Below are 27490 nucleotides of genomic sequence, written 5' to 3'. Positions count from 1 at the left end.
GCGGATTTGCGTTCTCCAAAAAGTACACCCAATGCTGTCTTAGAAATTTAGCCAAAATCAGGTGTATTATTAAAAAAATATATATAAAAATAATGCTAAACTATATAGACAGGTATGAGTCTTTGTTTTGTTCAAACCTGTAATAGCAAAGTTGAAAATTCTCTGCTGCATATCATTTTGGGGTTCTAGATTATAAACTGTAAAAAGAAAGTCTGTATGTCACATTCCTATTCATCCAAATTGGAGTTACTCGGCACGAGGCCGGCAGCTCTGCAAAAACAGTAGCGAAATTCCTGGTGTTGATTCAATTGGGAACTTGTTAAATGCCTCCGCTGCCTAATCACTAGGAGCGCTGCGAAAAATAACATTGACCTTGCTGATTAGTGAATGGCACACTAAGGGAAATATCAAACCAGTCCTAAACGGTATAGCCAGCTCTCGTGCATCCAAAGATCCATCTATCACAGCAATCTGTTCCGAGAGGGGCCACCTTTTTAAAAAAATCTCCCACCACAATTTTGACAAGGGTAATCGTGGTTTCTTATCCTTTAGGTCGCGTGGTGGCATCGCCCCCTGTCTGGATAATGAGGCGGGAATTTAAATCCTCTGCTTTGAGTTAAACGCCCCTTGTTGGTCAGCTGAACGCTGACACTATGGCGTGCCGGTGTCGCTTCCGAGGTACGGGGAATTAGAGCCTACCAGTTGTACAATGATAGATTCAATTCTTTTGCTTGAAGAATAGAAACAATCTAACCACGTTTCTAAGAATACAGCCCACTCAGTTGTAAACACCACTCGGTTGATGGACTGACTAGGACGGCTCTCAAGAAGTTTGAACTGCGCTTTCAATCATGGCTTTTTAATGCGGAAATAATGTCAGTGATCCAAGCCCGTATCATGACCAGATGCTGCCTAGAACTGCGGCCTTATAACAGCGTGCCCAAATGAGACTCATAAAACTTACCATGCAGGCCCAGATGACATTCTATCAATATGATGGTTGGGTGTTGGAAGACACGGCAGTATATGGCCTATATTTACGCCATATTGCTCTCGTGTTACAGCATTGCCAAAATCCTGGGACCGTAGTAATTTTGTTGTTCTTCTAGTAGGGCCATTGGGTTCTTGTGATTTCCACATATTTGCCACCAGTCCTGGTGTATGCTTGAAGAAAAGTTTGGCACGACAGCTTCCTCTGTTTGTTTTGTTCTGACATGAAAATTCAGTCAAAGGGCGCGTGTTGCAAGTACATGACCGCAGGAAAGAGAGTAACTGTGAACACCCTTCTGAAATCAAATGACCAAAATGGCCACTCTATAGCCGCGTAGACTCACCGATGCCTATAAGTGCAGGCCACAAGACTGCAAATCCAGCAGATTGTTACATTGTTTTCAAACAATAACACATTATACTTAAAAGCAATAGAAAACATGTGTTATGTTGTACAAACTGTAAATCAAATAAGGAAACCAACGTTTTTTTTTTTTTTCAAATTTTTAAATTCATTGGGAAATACAATAAAATATATAGCAATATATATTTATAAAATATAGAAATAAATGTAAAACATTTGGTAGTTTATATTTTATTTTATTGGATAATTAATAATTAAAATATAAATCATAAATGATCGTCGAACATATGTTCTTTGCTCAAACTTCCGTAATCTGCAAACGAAAAAAAATACACATCAAAACGTATATTGTACTGGAGACCAAGGAGGGTTTTCAGAAGCCATTTTATTTCAAAGACATAAAGGACCGTACATTATCTATGAAAGGCCAATTGAAAAATATATAAAAAGAATCAGGCGCTTGTACCATAAAATGAATAAAAACCAATAAAAAACCATATAGTGTATCTGATTCAAATTCAGTTCTAAGCTACAACGCCAACAGATGATGGGAATGGTCTCTTGAGAAACCAGCACTTTCACAGGGCAAACAAGCTGATTAACCCTGAGAGAACGTACATTCCCATCGCATGTTATTATTTATTTCCTTTATTTTAGATATTCCTGGGCAGAAGAATTGGTGTGAAAGAGGAGAACAGATACACAGCTTGGGAACATGAGAGGTCCGTTGATGAAAGCAGTTGTTAGGAATGTTAAATTATTTCATGATAGAGACACTGATCAGGCCACATACTATGTTTATGAGCAAACAGAGTATGAAACGTACTTTAAGTATTATCAATCATCCGCTAGGGCTTTTCAATATGGGTAGAGAAGCAAAATGGAACTGGTTAACAAAACAATAACACAGTTCAAATATTTGATCAGACTACAAGCAAAAAAAAGACACATACTTATGAGAACACGAAAGTGGAAGAAAGATAAATTTAGGTTCATATGAGATGTCTATGGATTCTAAAGCGTTATCAAATGCTGTCAAGAAAGCAAAATTTGTTATTCTCGGGAAGTAATTGGCTGAAAATGCCCATTGGCCAAAGTGGTATTTTTAAAAATTAATCGATTAATCCGGAAAACCTACTAAAGTACGGCTACCCTATTGCCAACACTGAGATTGTGAAAAGTTCCGTGATTTTTTTTTTTTTGCATAAAATAGCAGGATATTAGACGCCTAGATATCGCCACCGTCGTGTTCACTGAATCCGTGTTGCCATCAGTTCTTCACGCATTTCACCCTGTCTTGCTCCTCAACCTGTCAGATTATAGTTTCCCTCATTGGAAACTCTATATAAATTCTTTCTAGGGATGTTATTCCAGCACTTTTTTTTAAAGACCTTTTTGAATTCTGTTGCCCCAGCATACTGGCCCCTACACAATAGTTCTCTGACTCAGCCGAGGGTTCCAAACAAGCTTCACAAACATGCCAGTGGTGCAGCCTCCTCCTGACAAAACAAACAACAAACAAAACAAAAAAAATATTTGTACCCTGATATTTTAAATAATTTTAGGGCCTATTTCAAAGTTCCCTTATATCCAAAATTTGGAAAAGTTCATTTATTACAACTTTCTTTTATCTGACTGACTGTAAAATGCTCGATAAATTGCAATCAGGCATGAGGCATTTCATAGTACTGCGACTAACGTTGAACGAAGAAGTGACACATGATATCTTGTGCTCATTGGATTCTGAGAGAAACGGGGTAATTTTAATTCTTTTAGATCTCAGTGCGCAGCATTTGACACAATAGATCACTCCATGTGATTAAATTGCTTGGAGAGAGTGGTTTGGTATCCAGGGGGTTGGTTCTCCCTCATGACTGCAAAGGTAAGAACATTTCTCACTTAATATTGGTAAGCACAACTCATCTTCAATACTGATCACATGTGGTGTTCCACAAGGCTCCATTCTGAGTCCTCTACTTTTCTCTCTATACATGGTTCCTCTTGGCTCTATTTTTCAGAAATATGATGTCTCTATCACTGTTATGCTGATGATACCCAATTGTATCTTCCTATCAAGTCCAGCAATGGAAATTCCATATAAAATTTGACATCTCCTGCCTGGCGAGCAATCCCATCTATCATCTATCCTATCTATCTATCTATCTATCTATCTCTATCTATCTTGACTTGGCACATTTTACCATATATTCTGAGGCACACTAAAAAAACTTCTGCACTTCTGTGCCTCCCTATCTCCCAGACTCCCTGTGGGAAGATCTTCCTGGAGAAAGTTTTAAACATTTAGCTAGGCAGTGATTCTTTCATTTAACAAGGGTCCTGGATCCTTTCGAGGCTGACCTTCACCGTGCTGGGTGGCACATTTTCAGCGGCGAATCGTTTTGTGATCCTGTCACAATGTAATACAGGCTTTAAAAGAGCCTGTTATTGTCGGATTGGCCAGTTACAGAGGGTCATTTCATGATGAATCAAATTTCCCTTGATCTTTCGAGATAAAGAGCTTGATGTACCATGAAAACATATCTGTAAGTTTCAGAAGTTCAAACGTCCTCCCCTAGAAAGGCCATTTATTGAAACTGAGTTATAGCAAAACTTTATTGTATTACACAATGTGGCCTTCGGAATGTTTTAGTGAATCTGTCACAACACAAAGTGACTGTTTGAAGAAGGGTGGGTTAACTATTGACATCATAGCAAGCCCCCAAGCCAGTGTGTGAGTAAAATTGAATGAAAACATTCAATGATGCTGCTCTCATTTACAAATGCAAAGGGAGCATTTCTTAAAAGCAAAAAGCAGCAAATTTTTTTTTTTTGCAAAATCATGTATGTTGAATTCTGAACCATTCCATGGACATTCCTCAAACTGAAATGTCCAGTAGTAAAAGTAAAAACATCTCAGTTTAGTCCAAAACATATGACTGCAAATCTGCAAACAATGTTATTACACTAACCAACACAAAAGGAAAACGTGAGACAAAAACCTGAAGGCAACCATGGGCCATTAATTAAAATTTTGAGCTCTTGTGCTTGTTGACTTGTGTTCAAGGGGACTGCGTAGCCAAAGCATTCCGCATTCCTACATGGCTGTACGGCAGGTGGAGCTATTGAGGCAAGTTAACTACGTCAGAAAAATGCCGGTACAACTGGAGGCTGGATATTTTACAAAAATATCAAACTGGTTTCATTTTACAAAAGCGATGCACTGGTTTAAGAAATGTTTTGAGGTCATGAACATTAGTATTGTGCAAGTAAATGCTTAAAAACAAGTCGTTTTACATGAATCCAGAATATGGCCCCTGTAAGCATAATTTGCGTTTGGAAAAAGGAATTACAAGTTGCTGTCATGCCACTGAAATCTGATGTGTTCATTTCAGCTAGCTAATCTGCAGTAAATGTATGTCTAGGTTACAGTTCATTGGCATATCTCGCCCTCTCTCTAAAGTCAAGGAAAGCCGCCTAAAAAAAGGAGATATCACCCCTAATCTACACGTTCTTGAATCCTTAGGATGCCTTTTCATTGATCTTGCTTTTTGGGCAGGGTAACATCTCTCAAGGAGGAAGCAAAGAGAAAAGCAAGTGCCATTACTTTGATCATCTATCTATTCTAGCTATCTATCTATCTATCTATTTATCTATCGATCTATCTATCTAATCATTTATCCCATCTATCATCTATCTATATCACAGCACATCAATCAATTGTATTGGCGAAAAACGTGTTACAATATGATTTCAGGATTCTTTGAACAAAAAGAAAGTTTCAAAAGAAAAATTATTTTTTGAAACAGCATGTTTTTTGAAATCTTTAAATTAAAGTCTTTCCTGACACTCAATCAATTTAAGGGTCCTTGCTAATGAAAATATTATTTTGTTTAGAAAAATAAACATATATTACAGAAAATCTAAATAAAGATGCACAATTTTAACAGTAGTGTATATATTGTACTATCTTGGAAACAAGGAGAGATTAAGATTGAATAAGGAAAAATTGTATTCTGGACCACACACTGATCAAGACTGAGTTTAACACATGCTTCACAAAACGCCCCATTAAAGGCACTACATTTCTGCAAGAGGGTGAGAAACAGAATGTGCCTATAATGCTTTGCAAACTAAAACTTGAGTACTATTTATACAATAAAGCTCACTATATTTTATTTTAGGAGCATGCATTACATCAAACATGCAAAAACCACGAACATAATCACAAGATCCAAGGTAGGCAAATGGTATGGCTGGGTTACCTGGTATGATTGGTTTCTGTCCTGCTGCCCTGCAGAATAAAGTCTTCCCAATTCAAATTCCCCACCATTTTACAAGTGCCCTCCACTAATGTGGCACCCTTAGTGTGTTCGAGCGAGGTAGGCTATGAAAATGAATCGGCATCTCTTTCATTCAAAAAAAAAAAAAAAATTCACTAAAACTCTAAAACTTTCCAATTAAGTAAAAACAATTGAAAATTAAGGAGAAAAAAACACGACATTCTGAAAAAATGTTTTATTAGCATCCAAAGAAATTATTATAGGTAAAATATATATCGAAAATATGAACCATTCATGTGGTACATTTTTGGCTTTCCAGCGGGAATAGAAGCATGAGAGTGTCAATACATGACTTCCTGTTCAACAGGATTATAAATATAAAGGGAACACAAAGGCCAAATTATGCTTAATCATCCATCACATTGGAAGTAAAACCAACGAATATCGTGCTTATAATGCAGAACAAGACTGGTGAGCTTCACCAAAATAGTAGAAAAGTTGCTGTAAGAAAAGAACTAAAAGCAGTGGAAATCCACATGTCCACTTTCACTTCAATGATAGGTTAGAATCCAGGTGAATTTTTTGAAAGAAAATCGAAAGGATAAACTATGCAGATTTATTTTCACAGCCACGTTTGCTTACGTGTTTTCTTACATGCTTAACTTGCATGTTTCCAGCACCTAATATATAAATTGGAGATTGTGGTTTAATTAATTGTATTTTGTTGAGTTTTTTTTTTTTTCAGGTTGCATAAAATAAAATAGACAGTAAAAACAAAACATACAATTCTAGTCATTGCTGATCTGCATGTAGGCCATACTTTAATCCATCTCTACCCACATTTAGTTGGAAAAAAGTAGCGTGAGTTTGGAAAATTGGAACTGTTTTGAACCACACTCCCAATTCTTCTTTCTAAGTGGTGTTACTGGTTAGAATGTAACTTAGAAGTGTTTACTGTCACCTACTGGACTGGAGCGTGATGTTCAATGAGTCTAAGCTTACAAGGGATGAGTTAGATGCTTTAAATAAAGCCTATGCATAAAGCCAATGTGTTAGCATCCTACCTGCTCCGGGCCTGATATTTTTTATTCTGGGTATTTGTGAATTATATTACCTTCTGAAGCTTGTTATTATAAGTTAATCCTTTTCCATTTATATCTGAAAACCATATTATTTATTCATGTTCAACAGTTTCCAGTTCCACAGTATATGTATCCTCTAAACTTGTATTATGTTTGTGTGATAATCAGTGTCATCCATTTTGGCTGGCCTGCTTTTAATTTTCTGGAAATTTTTTTTTTGCAATTTTCTTGTCTTCTTTTTGTACTGGAAGCCATACCAAAAAATGGGAACTATGCCACCATGCTATCGTCTGTATAATATGACCAATTATGTCAGTCTACATTTTATGACATGTCCTCTGAAATGAGAGAAGGCTATACAATTTTTTTTTTTTTTTTTTTTGCTGTTTTACAGGGCCATTGCTGTCAGAGACTGGTGTGATTTACACATATTTTGGTAACATCTTTCAGGTACTGTGGACATTTATTGGTTCTATTCAAAAAGAATTGCTGGCAGTAAAAAAAAAAAACAAGCAAACAAACAAAAAAAGTTTAGCTCTACTTGTCAAAACATCTTGTCGGATCTCTGCTCATACATGCTAAAAAGTTTTTGTGAAAAATCATTATGTAAAGTATTCATTAGGATGCTTGTTCCTTTTTCAACCTGAAAACAGTACATTAATAATAAAAATGTGCTCAAAGTGACTGATTTAGAGAATCCTGCTGGAACTAACATAGGCCTGTCTGCTTTTTGTCTTGAGGAAGACAAATGGGAATCAATACCTCAGCATTTCCATGACTTTGTAAAATGAAGTGTCAGGGCTCTAGTGAGCCTATTTTGGGATGTTGATGGGATTGCTTTTGTAATTAGTCATGCCAGAGTCATTGACAGCCACTTTTGGGTATTCAGGGTGCATGAAACCTCATCAGCTGAAAGGACGTTACCTTGTTCCCCACACAATTCTTCTCTATTCAAAAACCGAGCAGCTAAGAGCAGTCAACTCTTCGTTTTATCAAAAGCCCAAAAGGTCTGTTAGTATTCACCTTGCTTGAGTGAAAGGCTGGTATTGTCCTGCTCCTGGTCTCCCTAGGCTGCCGTTCAGAGCGGTGGTGATGGAATAAGAGGGGCAGAGTTTTCACTGCCGCATCTCTAGAGATGTCCTGCCTCATATCCATTACGTTGATTGATGGCTTCAGTGGGGGACTCATTTTTCACTCACGGTTGTGTGCTAAAAGATTAAAAACAATAAATTTGTGAATGTTCCTCCAAGGTTGGGACATATCATTCTTATACATCTAGTCAGGTTGCTGCAGATATAATTAAAGAGAAAGGTTACCAGCGCATGTTGTGGAGGCAAAGCGTTTTCGAGGACATTACTGCTGATTAATAAACAGGGTAACCATTCACTGTAGGCCGAAAGTAGTTTGCAATAAGCAATTAACAAACTTCTAAAACCTGCGTTCTGGAGCAATGGATTGGTTTGATAGTTAGCAATACTCATAGGAGGTAAACAACAAAATGATGAGGCTCTTCTACTGACAACTGTGGTTGACACATACAATGGCAAGTTTTCGTGTAGAGAAGGGTCTGTCAAACCCAATAACTCTGAACATAACAATGATTGTAGCGTTACCATAGTACAAAGCATGAAGGAAAGTGGTGATGGGAGAAAAAGAGATATAAGAAAAATATATTTTTAATGCTTATGCAGTTCCTTGGCAGTATTACATTCTCTAACAAAACATTGCAATCTCTCAAACTATTGTGCTTTTCCCCAAATAAACATGCATAGCTCTCAAAAGCACTAACAACATTGTTTTGTCTCCCACATCATATATTTACCATCACATAATTTAGGGAAAAAACAACTGGAAAGAACTAAATAGGAACAGTTCTCAAACTGTTCTGGCAAGGTTCTTTTGAAATGATGAACACTTTTAAACATTAATAGAATGTTTTGTTCAGAGTCATCTGGTGCTTTATGTTAGCACAAAAAATGTGTACTTATATGGAACATTTCTTTCTGAAACATTTTAGTTTGGACCCTTGTTTTAGTAACAGTGGCCATAATGTTGGGTAAAATGCATGTTTGATAATAATGATAAAAGGAATGCTTACTTTACGGTTTTTCATAACAAAACGTAAAATGTTAGAATGCATTTTATTATTATAGGGGCCTCAAATATAAATTCCTTCATTCTGCATGGGAAAGTTGTGTTCCGTTATGTTTCATGCAAAAAACCTAGATGCCCTTTTCTGCCATTTTTGACATCAAACGGTGCAAATGAGATTTCATTGATTTTGCACTGAGATAAGAAACCTTATATTTCTGGCGGTTTCTAGAAAAACGCATATTTGCGACTATTCATAACCAGACGATGTGGTTTTTTGGTACCGTAACATGAAAGGTATAATCAACCTCAATTCCTCAAATGACAGCTAATCGAGGGGGAAATGGATTAAGTTATGCCAAGCTAATCTTAAAAAATGGAAAGAGAAAATGTGTTATTTATTGACGATAGCAATGTCAAAGATTGTTATCTTGTTCATTAGACGAGTTGAAAAAACAGATGGATGAGAGTAAGTTTAACTAAATAAGATACCTGAACAACAGCCTCCGATGTTAATTGCTGGGAATTCAATAATGCATTTAAGTGGTCAAAAAGAACCAACAGGACTCGCAATGCCCTGACCAAAGCATACTAGTACTGACATTTCGGCCCCAAAGTGCTCAGACGTCAACAAAATGATCTGAAGGAGACAAATCTCCCGGTTGCGAAGTAGGAAATACAGGAATCTTCATGCTAGATTTGGTAACTCCCTGCTTTATTTTTTGTCGTGCTTCACTTACAGATCAGATGGTGAATCCTCTGCCCTGCATTTTACCTCTTCAATTAGTCCAAATATTCTCCAAACCGCTCTGAGATTGCATCTGTTCTAGCCAAAAATCGCTAAGGTCTCAAATGACTGAAGAGATGAAGTGATACTTCCTCTGTGCAACTGTTCAGGCTTGTAGCAGGGATAAACAAAGCTACAAAAGATATGTTCTTAATTATTTGAGATAGTTATAAGCCTCTGCTTCAGCATGATCTCCATACGGTTTTTAGATAAAAACCTAAAAGATCTTTTCATGAGTAGTTTTTATGGAGGAACAACCCTGCATGATGTTTTTCAGTGCACTGTTCTGTGTATGTTGGCATGATATGCTGCAGTGTCACGCTATGACATGTGCATCAGCTTTAAGGTGTGATTTTAGGCCTGAGTTCCAAGCTGAAGTGGAGGAAGAGCCCGAAACCCAGAAGAAATGAAAGACATCCTCACAAAAACAAACTAAGAAAAGGTTTTTCCCAGTTCCCCACAGCAGGAATTATATGCTTATTCAGCATCTAAACTTGATCCGCCCACTGTGGGTTTTAATAATAATCAACATCAATCACTAGCTTTTACCGCTACAAAAATGCTTCCAGCAGAGTTTGGTTTTTAGCCTCAAATGCAGATTGGATGAAAAAAATATTTTAGAACAAAGGACTCATTTGTTTCAAACATGCTAACAAAAACACCTACATGTAACTTTGAAAAATACTAAAATAAAACTAAATATTAATTAAAACAAAAATAAATAGTAATTTATGTGTACAGACAACAATGCTTCTGTAAAATCATAATATATTGTTAAATACAATATTTAAAAAAAATGGTGTAAATGGTATTCTATCTGTTTTCCTTTTTATTTATTATATTATTTAAAAGCCCTTGCTTATGTGTACTGCAGTAAGCTAACCGAAAAAATGTTATAGCAACTAGTATTACCTATTTGTTCTTTGAGGATTTTGGATTGCTTCCATTGTCCTTCATTGTAAAATCGCTTTGGATAAAAGCCGCTGCCTAAAGGGTAAATGTAAATACATGCACAACATTATATATGTAGTGCATTTTTTGTGTTGTTTTGACATTTAAGACATCAATATCTCAACCTAGATACTGATTGCCTTGATTATTTAATGTATGTATTTGACCCCATAAAAGCCTAAAAGTACCCTATTTGATTAGTTTAAAATTTCTATGGCTGTAAAATCATTATTGGATGTTTATAAAACAAAATGTTAAAGTGGCTTTTGTATTGTTCGTTAATATTTCAGGATAACGGGGGACTAAAGAACATAGAACATATTTTGTCTACACTTTTTCATTTAAGAAATGTATATATTTTTGTGACTAAGTATTTCTCATATCCAAGGCGTTACAGGGTTAATAAATACCCTAAGTCTGCCAAAAATATTTGAAGTTTGTTTTGGAAGCTTTAGAGGCCACTTCTACAAAAACAAATTTATTATGATACATAAATTGAATTGTTAATATTTTCAAGACCCGAAAACATAATAATTCATATCAGCTCAAAAGCAGACCACTTTCCATTCAAGTGCATTGAAACTAAAAATGTGTTCTCTGTGTCAAAATAATGAAGCTGTTCTCATATATTAATGTTAAAGATGAAGTGTGCACTTTTCTGCACCAATATAGCAGCCACCAAACAGAATCAATAAAAAATACATTTCAAACCCTTCTCCCTCTCCATTCGTTAGACCAAAACAGGCTCAAGTCAGGGCCCAAATTAGTTCCATTGGCTGAGCCATAGTGGGTCCCGGCCAGCCAGGGTCCTCAAATGAAGGTTTGGATGGTTAGCATGATTGCATTATTTGTATGATTGATGTCAGGATATTGGCAGTTTTTTTGAAACATCCACATAAATCAAATCGTACAACAGACCTGTGATTAAATTTTTCTGCCACTGGTAGAAGAAAATAGCACACTTTCTTGTTAAGAAAAATGAAATACACCTGGAGAAGAAGAAACTGAAGAGGCTGTTAAAATCAGAAAAGAGCTGCGAGTCTTTCCAGTTATTAAGTCGGAAAGGAAAGACAGAATATGGTGAATTTGGTTGTTGCCACCAAATGAGGGTGGGTCAGGGTTTTTCCACACTATCTAACCCACATATTCAGGAATGTCTGGACAAAGGCAGTAGTACTTTCAGATAATTAATGACAGTAACGTTGATAACCAGCTGGGATGGTAATTACTGGTCGTATCTTCATGGTTAACCTCAGAACAATGCCATGGCCTCTGGTTATTTTCCTGAAACAAAATAAAATATTGAGGTCTAATAAAAATCTTTTATGTGCCTTAGGCCCAATTTTTGGGGGAAGTCTGGTTGTTTATTTGGGTTTTTGGACGCCTGTAGTATGATGGTGTTCTGAAGCACGCATTAACAGTCAGGCAGAAACAGGACTATTGCTTTTGTTTGTTTTTTTGTGTTTTTTTCCTTTTTTTTTTTTTTTTTTTTGTTTTTGGTCCCGAATTATTTCTTGGGGCTCAGTGCTGGAAAAGCCACAGAGGGTCTTGGTTGCAGCTCACAGGCTTTTCCCCTGATTCATCACTGGAGGACCAAAATGATGAAGCCAAAAAAAGTCTGCTGCATACCAGTTTAAAAAAGTACTTCTAATTTTTGCAAACAGAAAACAACCAACAAACATGTTTGATACTTTATTTATAAAAATAAAATCGATCAATTCAAAAAGTGTGTTTTTTTTTCAGGATTCTTTGATAAATAGAAATTCAAACCAACTTACATTTATTTGAAATAAATATTTTGTACCAACTATAAATGTCTAGAAATGTCTTGTCACGTTAATGTGTGCCATTGCTGAATAACAAGAGGTTGTTCTTTCTTTCTTTTAAAGCCAGGGGTTTTGGCAACTTTCGGCGCCAGATGTTTTTGTTATGCTCAGTGAATGTTCGGGTTAACCACAGTTGCCAACACCCCCCTCTAATGCATTTTGTAGTTATACAGTAAATAACTGTACACATTTTTTAATGATACCAAATTAAAACAATGAGTGCCTATCTGATTTTCATATATTGTTTTTTTAAATTTTCATAAATTTCTTACAGATATACAGTGTGACTGTACTGAAACTCCACTGTGGTGGTGTGTGTGTGTGTGGTGTGTGTGGTGTGTGTGACACGGCAAAATGCATAAAAACCGTTCAGTTTAAGCCACCGTTCTACTATTAATGTCGAGGCTTAATTGAGGCCGCGCGCACAGACCACACAAACTCGCATACAGAGATTCCTGAGGTCGCCTCTGTGCAAAAGCACTAACATTCATCAAACTTCTTGTCATCCGCTGGGAACTACGACTTTTATTAATCAATACTTGAAACATTACATTACCTACGCTACACTTTTAAATTTCTTTCCAAAGCAAGGAGGGGAGGGGGGGGGGGAACAATCCTTTAAAATTGTAATATTTCACAATATCTCTGTTTTAAAGCATTTTGATCAAATAATGCAGCCTTGGTGAGCATAAGACTTCAGAAATCATTTAAAAAAATCATTCCAAAACTTTTGGACCTGTAGTGTACAATTATTTATACTACTATCAAAAGTTCACAAATAATGGGTTTTTTTTTGTATTTTAGGTATTATTTTTCCTTATGATGAGTGGAGTACGGTGGATGAATCACCGTTAACAGTATTCCATGGTATGTTTTACAATATCAATAACCTTGGCTTTCTGCAATCTGATTGTAATAAATGTCTTTAGGCATATAGATATAAGATAACCCATCCTCCACCCCCCTACTAGTGAGCAGTGGCGGAGCCCAGATGTTTTTATAGGGGTGGCCAGGGAGGGGCCAAACAACCAGTCTGGGGTGGCACAGAAATCTTCATTATTTCAATATTAAAAAAGTGCCTACTAAACACAGCTGAATACAATTTAATTTCTACTAAATTGTAATTTGAGATAGTTTCTGATATTAGTAGTAGAAAAGAGATTAGTGAGAAAGTAAATGCTGAGTGAATATACCAATTTGTGTATTATTCCTCAGTAAGTTTGGTTCTCCATCATTGCATACTAATTGATGAGACATGCCAGGTGCACCTTGGTTCTGGTTCTCCCAAAACCCCCTAAAGATTGTTCTCGATCCATTTGCCATACTCATGGATGAGACATGCAAGATAGTGATAAGAAATTGGTTAATAAAAAAAGACAGAAACAAAAGAAAAAGGCCGGGGGCAGTCAACACCACATAAACGCCAGAATGTAAAATGAGTTATTTTATGCATTTAAATTGTTTCATTTTAGTTTGTAAAAAAAAAGAAAAATAAATAGTGCATGGGTTACTATTAGAAGTGAACTTTGTACATATTTTACTGTGGCATTAAATTACAAAAAAAGAAAAGGGAAAAAAAGCAGCTTGTGCCTTAAATTGTGATCTCGAATTGCAAATATTGGCCCTTATATTCGCGTAAAGTTGAAGAGTGTGCGCCGTGAGCACGGTAAAAACAGCTGTCAGGACAGGAAAGTTTGTTTTTACTGACATATAGCCTAACAACACTCTCAACCAAACCGCAGTACAACTGTTGTTCTACTGAAGAGCTCATTTGGCACATGCTGCCTTTCCGCGCTCATTTGACTTGCCCTGGCGCTGAGGCGAAGCTGAAGTACGCATCTGAAAAGTCTGCCATTTTTGATCTGTTCATAAAGAGATACAGTGGTTCCGCGCCTTAATAAAGGCATTTTGTCAAGAAAAAAAAAAGGGACAAAAACTACTGTGTGTGGGGGGTGGCCAAGCTTAAGTCAGTGGTGGCCATTGCCCACCCCTGGCTCCGCCCCCTGCTAATGAGACTCGGAGAGCTGATCTAAATGTCACCCCACTGGTTAGCAATCTGTTCTCTCTATTTCATGGCAGCCTGCTGCACCTGAAGGGTCCTGGTCTCATACACAGTGTCCTGAGGTGTGTGCTGGTGAATTCAGTGGCACCTCCAGGAGATCTTTCACGGGGTAGGCAGATGGGGACAGTGGAAATCACACCAGACAGGCCACCAGAAAGTCCAGAGCATTGATGTGTAAAGATGATTACTGCTCAGAACACTTGCCCTGTTGTGTGTCTTAAACTTTCCATGATAACAGTTACTCTGCGGTTTGATTGGGTTAATTTTATGAAAAGTATAAAAATATATTGCCTCTCAAATTTATTTATTTATTTTTTACATTTTACATCTTGGTTATGGTTAACAAAGCATTATTGATAAAAAAGCATATTATGATTGATTTCTAAGAAATCATGTGACACTGAAGACTAGAGTAATGGCCTGCTGAAAATTCAGCTTTGAATCACAGGAATAAATTACATTTTAAAATATATACAAACAAGTATTAAAAATTCTCAGTAATAACATTTCTCCCTATTTCATCAAATAAATGCAGCCTTGGTGAACATGAGATCTCTCTCTTTCTCTCGCTCTCTCACTCTCTCTATATATTATTTATTATTTTCTATTTATTTTTATTTATTTTCTAGGCTGAAAAAAAAGTTGAAACAGCTAATTCTTAAAAACCCTGAAAAAACCGTGAACCTTGAAACAGCAAATTCCTAAAATTGTTTTTCAAAGATTTAGTCTGTCTAACCTTAAAAATTGTAATTCTAAAATTTTTTACTTTAAGTCACAATTGTTTTTTTATTATTATTATTATTATTTTATTTTTTATTTTCATGTTGGAAATCACTGAATATGATATATTAATATAACTTATAATTATTCATTAATGAACTATTCACACACAAGTTATTATTTATACCATGGTGGGATAATATCATATCAATAAAATTCAATATATCTGTAAAAAAGTTTTTGTAAATGTAAATTATTAAATTAATTGCATTATTATTTTTATTATTAATCATCATACATCAAAAAAACTAAAAATACATATAAAAGGTCAACAAGGTGGAAGTGTTTTTATTTAGACAGACTAATGTGTAAATGCAGATGTTCTTGTTGATAATTCAATCATCGTCTCAGGCTTCAGATGAACTGATGATAATGAAACCCGCTAGGAAACGCTCAGTCAGAAATGTCAGTCTTTTCACAACTCAGACAGCAGCATGTAAATATTGGCTGCTTTTGGGGTGGTAGTCACCTTGTGTTATGTAACATAATGACAGTTGATACAGAAATAGTCCACTGTTCCTCCCACAAAACATATGAAGTATGAGACTCATCTCAGTCCTGCCACAAGCTGCCACCTGTACCATGAAGCATGGATGCCAGTGATGAATAGTGTTCATTAAAGCCTTCAGCTCATGAGGTTTACTCTGAGGTCATGTTCCAACTAATTACAAAAAAAAAAAAAAAAAAAAAAAAAAAACTGACCTTCTCCGGCCACTTCTCCTACTACTCCTGGTTTGACTGTGCATACTGTGGTATTTCCACCAGGCATGTTTTTGCTGCTAACTGCTTTCTCATCGAGCTGTTAAATCTGAGGGGCAAATGGGGAAGTGTGAGGTTATAGGGAGGTACTAGACAAAACACACTCTGCCCTGCAGGAGTACAGCAACACACCTGGAGCAGCTTCATGCTGGGGAGATTTTTCTGTCTGTTTTCCAGAGGAAGAGGTCTGTTTTCCCTGTTAGCACCTTTCTAGATTATGCTAAGAATGGGATTGGGGAAATTTCAGAAAAAAGAATGGACTCCTTTTCAATTCAGAACCTGAATGACAATAATTCTCTGAAATGCAATTGGGAAAAAAAAAGTTTGTTGGGCAAGAGCCCCACCTGAAAAGAGCAGACACTTTCAGGAATTAAAACACTAAGATACGGAGCCCCGCACACGGCATGCAGGAAAAAATAGTATGCTAAATCGTGCGCACGATTTACTAATTCGTTCCCTCAATGTACTAAACCGTGCACATGATTACTATTGCATTCCCTCGATTTACTATTTCGTTCACTCGATTTATAAATTGTGCCCATGATTTACTAATTCGTTCCCTCGATTTTTTGAGGGAACGCGATAGTAAATCGAGGGAATGCAATAGTAAATCAAGGGAACGCAATAGTAATCGTGTGCACGTTTTAGTACATTGAGGGAACGAATTAGTAAATCGTGCGCGCACAAATTATTTTTTTTTCTTGCATGTCATGTGCAGGGCTCCGTACTAAGATGAATAAACTTTTCTTCATTTTTTTAATTTTTATTTGATTTTTTTTTCAGTCTTCCAGTAATGCTAACGAGATTCCATTATCATTTCATAATTTAGCCAGAGATCTAGAAGACTCATTCTGAAGTAGGCAGTTCCACTTTAAACCACTTCTTAATTACCAACCATTTTTTCCTGGTAAATGCCAAATGCTCTAACACTGCCTTTTAGCAGGTGCTCTTCACAATGACTCTAAATAGAATTTTCACACAAATGCATGGAAATTGCATTAACAAACATTAGATTGTACGCGAGTATAGTTAGAGCGTTGTGATGGTGTGGCACATGGGGAGGATGCGTGCACAAGGACAGAGTTTTCCAAAGCTGTGAGTGTGACTTCGACACATTCATCCACTGTATTCTCATTAAACAGGCTGGGCTTCCTGGGACTAAGGGCGCCATCATGGCCCATTCCATAAATCAAAGTAGCCTAGATTATGGCATGAACTTCGGGCAATTAAAGCTGTTCGTTCGATTCAGCCCCCTCGCCTGCCCCTGTAGATCTCTTCACTTTTGGGTCCAAATCACAGTTGCATCATTAATGTAGCACTGCTAACATACTAACTGTCTCTAGGAAAAGAAACATAATTTTATTCAAGCATTTGTTACATTTTTATATTTGGTACACTTGCCAGTCTAAGCAGCTCATAATATTACAGTGAATGCATCAAATATTTGTTTCACTGTGAAAAAAGGATGTAAATGCCATGCAGTAAGCTGCGAGAAATTAATTGAATGATGATTCAAATGAATGGGTGGATCGTTTTTAGAACCAGTTCATTGAAATGGACGGTTCAAAAGAACTGACTCACTAAAATGAATCAAATGCTCTTTGAGAGAGAATCGCTGTGTCAGAAAAAATCTCGTACTGGCAGAGTAAAAAAAGCTACTACATTTGATGAAGAACTTATTATAAACTGTCCACCACATGTGAACTTCAAAATGTAGGTTATCCAGTTTATTCAGTTGACTTGCTGGTGCACATTAGTTTTTACACACCAACTAAATGAAACTGAACACACCAAAAGCCCTAGTGTGAGGGCTAGAGACCAAAGCAGCCAGTAGGCACACTTTACTAAAAAAAAAACTGAAGTCATGAGCACAGAGAGAGCTGTGTTGGATTAAAAAAAAAAAAAAAAAAGTTTACAGTCCCCGAGGATGAACAGGGTGCAGTAATTAAAAAGAAGAATTAAGGGAGTGCACTTGCTGTTGTAATTGCTTCACTGTTTCATCTATGACAGGGGGAGAGTTGGCACCAAACGACCAGTCAGTATTCATTATACTTCAGTGGTGGTGATTGTTTGTCCGCCATCTTAGTGGACCCCACGGCTTGCTGCAACCTGGTGATCTCATTAAAAGGATTTGCTCTAATATCTTATTTCATGCTGGTAAACTGATCATGGTAAAGCTAATTTCATCCCAATATGTCCATGGCTTACCACATCTAGTCTTGGATGTGATTTCTTCATATGCTTTGTCTTTTAGATTACAGGTCACCTCTGTAATGGCAATAATCCTTCCTACTTTCATGTCTAATAGCTGTAATTTCACTACTTCACAGTTTGAACCCCACCATGCCACCACTTCCAGAGTCCGGCTTGTTTTTGTTTCGTATCAGTTTGTTGTGCTTGGTTTCTATCCAGCTCAATGGTGGCATCTGCCCAGCCCGTCCGCTGCATTGCACAGCGACAGATGGTACACCCAGCTGGTGTTCTCGCTCAGCTCCTCTTTTCATGGGTCATTCAGCCATGACCTAGGAAATACAGTATAAAACTTAACTCAAACTGCCTTCCTGCTTTGCACATAACATTTAGAGAGTGTTGTGTTGCTTTCAGAATTCTATTGAGAATGTCTGAATATGAATTCCAGTTGAAGTAGAATTTGTATTTTGAATTTCAAGAAGTAGAATTACCATGGAATTAAATTCTGATGCTGAATCTGATGAATTTTAGTTTTTTTTTTTTTTTGGCAAAAGAATATTTAGGCTACATTATAAAAGAATTTATCACTGATTTCTGTCTAGCATGATTTTAAGAACTTAAAAAAAAAAAAACTCTGGCTACTGCACTTTGTTTTTTATGATGACAAAATTTGTGAGAGAGCAGAATTCAGTCAGCTAGTGCACGCACTAAAATAAACTCTAATTACTTATCTGAACGCTACTGATTGGCCATTGCATCCATAAGCTCAATAGAAATGTGTGTGATTGGTTTAAAATGTACACTGTAGAAACAATTAAAAAGAAATGTAATGCAACATCTAAATGCATGATGCAGATCTAAATTTAATGCCGCAATTGACATTTTTCATTTTCACTTTATTCGTGACAGCCATCATAGATTTAGTTTAATTGTGCAGGGCCCAAGTCCCAGCCTCGTCCAGCCTTACACATGCTCCACCTGTTACAGTAGGAATTATTATTTGATCTTGAGAAACTTTAAATAAAGAGATTGGATAGCTAAAACTTGGTTATAATGTTCTTAATTTCTACAAGATCATGCAAAATCAGTCGGTAGTTATTGATATTTTGAATAGAAAACGAGACATATGACTGTACATATTCAGTCACGTTTGTTCCCATTTATTTCTGAACAAAAGGCTTCGCTATTCAACATCCATTTGGACTGTATTGCTATTCACATTTATGTTATTTTGATAGAAGCATCATTTCTATTAATTTCCATTAATTGAGCAAACTGATGAGAATGAACTTCAACCACTGTCTGCTTTGACCTTTTAAGGGATTGATGACTCGTAGACAAATGATTCAATCAGTATTGTGTGATCATAATTCCCACCTTAACTAAAATTAAGTCATTCCTATAGACTGAACACATAGTACGTATGCGCATGACGTCACTATTTTACAAATTTGCCTTTTCATAGTTTACGTTTAGACCAATTTTTTTTAAAAACTTGCACTTAGAAACCCACTTCCAGGCAACCAAAACACTGTTGTTGTGTAAATGAAATGCATACTAATTTCCTGCTTAGTTGAAAACGGTGTTGTGTAAACACCCCGTGAATTCGGGATACTACTCTTACAGTTTCTTTCATATAAAGATAGCAAGTCACATGTTTTGTTCCAGAATGAAATTGTGTTTTAGAACGAATCGAATGAGTGAATGATTCAGTGACTCATTTGATCACAATCCCTGTGTCCCAATGTGCATACTTTCCACAATAAACACCCCAAAAAATAATTAAAACGACAAATAACAAATATTATCAATCAATTAACTAATCAGTGTTTGAATTAATTGTATTTATTTGAATGAACCCATCGATAGAATGAGTTCACATAAAGACAGTCAACTGTTGCCACCTACTGGCCACATTCTACTTTTGAGACTAAAAGTGCCAGTAAAAAGTACAATCAAAAACAACTGGTTACATTACAGTAATGAGAATTTGAAAAATAAAGCAAATGTTTGAAATGATTTCTGTATAAATAAATACATACATAAATGCAATTATGAAGAGATATACATAGATGTACATTTTATTATACAATTTTTTTATTTTTTTATTAAAGTTTTCCTCCTAATTTAAAATGTGACTTGCATATATTCTGTTGAGATTCACTTAAATACAAAAATGCGGTCAAACCTGCTCGATTAAAGGCTAATTGCAGGACTAAAGGAGCAGGAACCCTGTAGCACATGTAATCACACAGACAAGTGAACAGTGGCTGTAATTATTGCAATTAACAGACCTAGACTGACTCCATGGGTGAGTGATTAAATAACAACAACAACAGCTGTTACAAACAAACAAACAAACAAGGAAATATTCAGTGTGTCAGACATACTTCATCACGGGCCAAAGGGTTACTTTTCCGCCTGGAAACAAAGTTACAAGTAACGGACTACCAAAATTAGCTCTTTTATAGGAAGAATTCATCAATAGATTTGGTTGATTTTGTAAAGAAGTCTACGAAAATTCAATCATTGCTGCAAAATGCCATGATTAGGGTTGGGTATCATTTTGTTTTTTTTTCGATACCGGTGCCAAATCGATAATTTTAAAATGGTTCCTGTGCCTAAACTGTGCCTGAACCCATACTTATTAAAAATATATAAATAAATAAATAAAAATTCCCCCCAAAATAATGGATTGGTCATTAGCACTATAAACGCATGATGTATATTTCATTCATACTGGATGCCAGAGTGCGCCCTTGCACAGAAAATCCACATATCCAGTCACAGAAGTAGCGGAACTCATGACCCTCCAGGAAATCCATTATATGGACAAAGGCATCGATATTATAGCTGTAACTGAGTAAACATAACATAACATAACATAACATATAACATAATGTTTTGAATGATAAAACAAACAAAATGACAATAAACACTTGACTGTGATAAATATTTTTAATCTGTGTTATTCAAGCCATCTCTGCTATTTTCATAATAATTAAGTATATTTATAATCCATTTCAATCGATCCATTGCTTTTAAAGTAGCCTATGGAACATATTTTCTGATCATTCTGTGACAAGAAGCCACATCAGATCACAAAAGAAAGCATTTGATTGGTGTGTGGAGTAAAAATGTTACATGTTCTCTTTTGTTGGACAAAACAGGTTTAGAAATGTGAATACAAGGGAAGTTTAGCTTTAGGCATTTTAATTTAAGCAATGTTTAGCTTAGTTAATGGAAGGCTACCTGCCGCCATCAGAGCAAGTATGATTAGTGCATTCATGCGCTCCTCGGATGCTTTCATTTCCGAGTTGTACTTTAAAGTTGGAACGTGAAAACAACATGGACACTCTCCTTACTACAAAGAGTTGTTGGATTTGTATTATTAGAGCTTTCCGACTTGAGTTCATGTGCATTTTCTCAGTCGGTAAAATTATTTGTCACGTACAGTGCCAGTGATGATGCTTCTTACGTCCGTTTCAAGGACAAATATTTCAATCGATCGCTCAGGAATGGCACCGAAATCTGCGTTCTGATTCGGTTCTAGTACATACCAGTTAAATAGTTTCGGTACCCAACCCTATCCATGATACACACATTCTGTCCATGATGACAGTGAAAGTGGTTATAAATAGAGTCAGGATGTCTCTAGATAATACTTTGCACTAGCTGTTGGAGAACATGTTGTATAACAACAGATTTTGCATTTGCAAAGCAGGAAGCACTTAAACCCACACTCTACTTTTCCCAAATCCCTCAAAAATAACACCACATGGGGCTTTCAAAGGGGTGTGCACCAGAAGATAAAACGAAAAGTGTTTATCAGAAGATGCCCACAGATAAATGCCCGAAAGCAACAAAACTGATGGATGTAATGGAGAGATGCTAGCCTACACAATATATAATTGATGCACATGCTATTTTTAACAGACAAGGTAGCAAAGAACATAACGTCAAGGAAGAGAAGAAATTGCAAGTGGCTGATATCAAAGAAATCAGACCTGACAAATACTATGAGATGGCTAGGTTTATGATTGAGAGTGCTGCTGACCGAGAAGCCACCATATGCAGCTGGAAGTTAGGATACATTTTTTATTTTGACATGGTTAGAATAGTTTGAATGCAAATGATTAAGTTTAATTTTGTGAGAAAGCAAACTAGAAGAGTGAGTTCACAGAATAAACTTCATAACTTCAGTTTGCTCAATTCACATGGTACACTGTTCTGCGATAACATTTAACAATTTTGAGTTTATGAGAAAAAAGTCGGAATTGTGAGTTATGGACAAAAATTAGATGAGAAAAAAAAGCAAGATAAAAGTCCAGTGGCATAAGCCTTCACACATTTTCTCTCGAAGATGGAAAGTAAGCAGTGTATCCTCAAAAAAATGGTGAAAATGAAATAATTGACGGGACACACACACACACACACACACACACACCCAAAGCAAAATTAATACATTTTTCTAACACAGTGGGGAATTCTGAGTGGTAAACTGGATTTTCTTTAAGGCCAGACTTTCTGAGGAAATGTCTGTTAAATAACTGATCATATGATGTTTTTTAATCTGTACGCATTTAATGTACATGAAGAATTTTTTATATTATGATCAAACTTCCCCTAATTCTCTGTGGCATCACAAGAAATTAAAAATACACAGATCCAGCATCAACTACACATCCAATGTGTTTTTTTCCTTTTCATTTCACTGCACTATCACTAAAATGCTTCTTGTTTTAGTCAGTAAAAAAAAAGATGAAATTTTGAGTCCATTTCATTCTAACATTGTAATTATGAATTTCCAAACTCATAAGTAGAAACTTCCCAGGAGGACTTAGTATAATTACAGAGTAAACAACTCACTCAGATTAAATGACCTTGAACCAGATTTTAGTGACCACTCAGCTATGTTAAATTAAACACATCATTTCATTTGCTGTGTTTACCGAGGATTTGTTGACTAAAGATGAGTACTGCTTCACAGTAATAAACAGGAAAATAGCAGAATCAGTTATGGAAACTAAACTTTCGAGGCATTCAGATTCTGCTGTAAAGCAGCTTTATAAAATAGCTAATCTATTTTGAAACAAGTTCAATTCAGCTACAAGAAGTTTTACAGAAGCCAGCAATGACATTATTCAGTTCAAGTCAGTTCAATGTTGATTCAGTTCAGTTGGATGACAGTGTTGACGTTGGAAGATGCGATACAGAAGACAATAGTGTGATTATTTAGCTTAATTCAGTTCAAGTTTTGTTCTCTGAACATTTAGTGTCTTTTAAACCCCCCCAAAAGCAAGACATAGGCAACAGTGGCAGGAAACCCAAACTCAATCAAATGACAGCTATAGAGAAAAAACCTTGGTAGAAACCAGGCTCAGTCAGGTGGGCAGTTCTCCTCTGGTTTAAATGAGCAAACACGGTTTGATATTGATCAAAGTATGTGGGAAAAGACAAGTTGTAGTCTCTTCAACAGGTTAAAACCTTTAGCCAGTACTAGACAACCAAATTAAATGGTGCTTGTTGATATATGTGACTTGCTCAATCATTTTGAAATCTTTTTGCACTGAATAAAAAGAAAAGTCTAGAGCAACATTGAAATGTTAACATCTCAGCAACAGTTTGAAGTGGAAGCATATTAATCAGAATGATGACACTTTTTACTTTAGTGCGGGTCAAGTGAGTCAAAATGATTTAGCAGACCACATATTATAAGGTAAAATGGTATTTCATATGCCTTTAATCCCAAAACACCAAATGGAACTGAAACAGTGGAATAAATAAAACCCAATCAAAAGCAGGGATTTGCCTCCTCATTTCAAAGGATCACCACAGGCTAACGGGTTTATCAAAGTCATCATTCCTTGTGAATGGGATTAGAGCATCTGTCTGCTCTTTTAGTGGACTCAGACTAGCCCCTCCCCTTCCTCTTTTACTTCCTCTTCTGTCCTCATTTTCCCCTGTGGATTTGTAGAGAATGGTTTAATAAACTAGCAAATCAGATTTTCTTTTAACTCATCCTCTGCCCTTTTCATTCTCACTGGAACGTGCGCGTCTAGACAAAAGCAAGTGAATTTCTGAGAGATAGAATTGAACCCCACCCGAGCGACACGGCGGTCACAGCCCTCGGGAATTAAACCAGCGGATCAATTCAGATCCTGTCCATGAGTAATTACAGATTGTGACACACACAGTAATATCTATCCCGCAGAAGCCATCCGACATCAGCACAGCCAGAATTTGTTCTCCTCAACAGACCAGCAGCACACCAAAGGAAATGTTCATCCGAGATGAAAAAAGGTGTAAATTAAGGCTGTAGAAGAAAGATGATATTTGTCATGTGGATATTGACCAAATGCTGAGGCTGGTCTGAATAATCCTATAACAGTATACAGATACAGATACGCCTGAATACATTGCCAAATTGCCTTTTTAGATTAACTATGGGCAATGTGTCCAGGAATGCTTATAATGATTTATGCTTGTGTCGTGTGAAAATCAGCCGAGTATTAAACAATGACAGATAATAAGGGGAAAAAGAGAATTCAGCCATCATGGTGATATTCATGGGCTTGTTAATGGTACAAGACAATCTAAACAACAATTACTTTTCGCAGAGTGCTACAAGTGTTCCTCTTTACCTTTCATGCAAAAATCCTACCAGATTCACAACAGGTGTGTCCGCACATAATTTTGTTCTCTTAATGAATTCAGTTTATTCTAAATGAGGGTGTGTAAGCTTGTTAGTGATTAGCATAAGACATGCCCAAACCATCTCCATATAAGGGTCTCCATAGCAATATAGCTTATAAATTATGATATGCTGCATGAGATAAATCCGCCTCTGAAGGGCCATATTAAAAGGTCGTTTCAAAGTGCTGGAAACTGGGCACTTCAAAAGGCCCTTCAGAATTTTGAGGGTACAACAGATGGACACTTAGCTCCCACTGAATCTTTGCACAGGTTAAATTGTGCAAAGATGGCCCCTCCGTAATTGGCTTGGGAATATGACGCAGATGTGTGTACTGGTCCCCTACACCCTTCATCCTTTTAAAGCTCACACCAGAGATGTTCACAAGTCTTTAACCTGGAGTCCGAGTCAAGTCTGAAATCTTTAACCTGGAGTCCAAGTCAAGTCTGAAGTCTTTGCTGCTGGAGTCTGAATCAAGTCTCGAGTCTTGGTCATGAGTCCAAGTCAAGTCTCAAGTCATTTAATGGCTCACTAGAAAAAATCCCATTCATAATACTCATGTATTGAAATCTTCCTATTTACAAAGCTGTTTTATAGGCTATAGACAAAATATATGATCTATGATCTGCTTTGTAACAAAAAAAAGGTGTTAACATGTAAGGTTAATGCACATCCAACCTGTTACTTATGTTTTAATCCATTCCCATGTTCAAAACTGTTCTTCTGTAATCAAATTCTATAATAAGAGTCCAATTCTACCATGACACATGAGGAAATATTTGATCACATTTGCTGTGCATAGGTTCACAAACAACGTTAATGTTGGTAAAAATGTCAATTATCTAAACTAGTTACTACTTTGGTATATTTGCCTAACCTTGCCAAGTTACAGTTTACACTGTTATCTGATACTAACAGCAAACGTTATGTCAACACTGCCAAACTTCTGTAACATTATTTTTTAACAACTGGTTTCAACAAGACAAAACAAACAGCGGCATTACACAAGCTAGGCTTACTTACCTGCTCATAACACACATAACAATAACATAAGTGATGATGAGCGCTTATGAAAGACTGTTTCGTAAAGCTTCGAAACTTTGAGAATCATTTGTTTCAAAACAGTGCTTCGTAGCGTGTATCAAACCGCCGAAGTCACGTGATTTCATTAAATGATACTTCGTTATGTCGCAACTGTTTCAAAATGTTTCGAAATTTCAATGGACCCTTTTCACAAGACTGTGATATATTGCGTTTAATGGTCATCAGCATCGTAAATCCTCAAAAGTTTTCAAATTTGTATTTTTTTTTAAATTTATGTACATTTTTTTGTATTATATTACCTTTGCATCAAATTACAAAAAAAGCAGTTAGCGTTAATTGCGAGGGTGTTTCTAATGCAGCATCTATGGGAGGGACGGTAAATTCATTGTTGTCTCTTCTGACTGCCGTTATCACCCTCTCTCAATTTTTTACTTTTATTGAAAGTCATGAAAACACTTTAGTGGAGTTTTTCTTTTGCTATTTGAGCAAATGGGAATGCTCTTCATTCAATGCTCTTCAAGTTTAGCCATCTATGACGACTTCCGCTGCTAAGAAACCCGGAAATGTGAAAAAGGTCCATGTTTTGCCACTAGGAGGCGATCTCTGTGAACCCATGAACCAGTATCTATGGTTTTCACCTGATCTCAGACCATTTTAATGACACATTTGTTTAATAAAAAGTAAGAGGTGTAGGTAATATCTCACTGGCCAGAATAACCAAGCTCTCTGTAAAACAAGCAAAGGCCTATAATTTAATAAAAACGCTTATTATACAGATACTTCATATTTAATGGTATTAGATGAATTGCATTTACCAGATTACATTTTCAATAAAACATCTGCAATTGGTTTGTAAAGGGTGTTTTTTATGCATGTTTGTGCTGAGATTTAGTTAGGCTACATTTACACCATTCTGTCCGAACGCTTCGAAACTGTGAAACAAATTGGTTCAATTGATTCAAAGTTTCGAAAAGCTTCGTGTGTGAGTGAGGTGCTTATTGAACAATATACTTTAATAGATTCTTGAAAAAAAACTCATTAGGTTGCGATTAAACATAATTATTTATTTCCCTCTGGAAATTAGTGTAAGTTTTACTAAACCATACAGTTTTCACTTCAGTCAAGATCTGCGTTATGGAAACACAAAGCACTACAAGAAAAAAGAATCCAGAGAATACTCGCACCAAGGGGCATATTATCTCCAAAAACTCTATAGTACTGTAAGTACAGGGAACATCCAAAAAAGAAGCAAAGTGGTATTTGGTGTTCTGTAGCAATAATGCCATCAACACGGCTCTCTGCGTGTGTCTGGCACAGGAGAATTACCTCTGCCTCCCACACCTGGCAGTGTGGGTGGCTGAGAGTCACGCTCAAGGATCCTTATGGCATTTTCATCCTTCTCCGCTCCCCTTCGGTGAAGTCACTTTCGCTGTGCTACTCTCTTATTGAGACGAACAGAAATACCCCGACAGCGATCACAATCACTGCTTGCTGCTGCAGGAATACTAATGTCCTGTGATGAAAAGAGGCTGAACACCTGAGGATATGACATCATTGCTGTTCTATCTGACACAATGTGATCTGAATATG

The sequence above is a fragment of the Cyprinus carpio genome, chromosome A9 (assembly GCF_018340385.1).
Source record: "Cyprinus carpio isolate SPL01 chromosome A9, ASM1834038v1, whole genome shotgun sequence".
In the NCBI taxonomy this organism is placed as follows: Eukaryota; Metazoa; Chordata; class Actinopteri; order Cypriniformes; family Cyprinidae; genus Cyprinus; species Cyprinus carpio.
Note: the sequence above shows the minus strand (reverse complement) of the source record.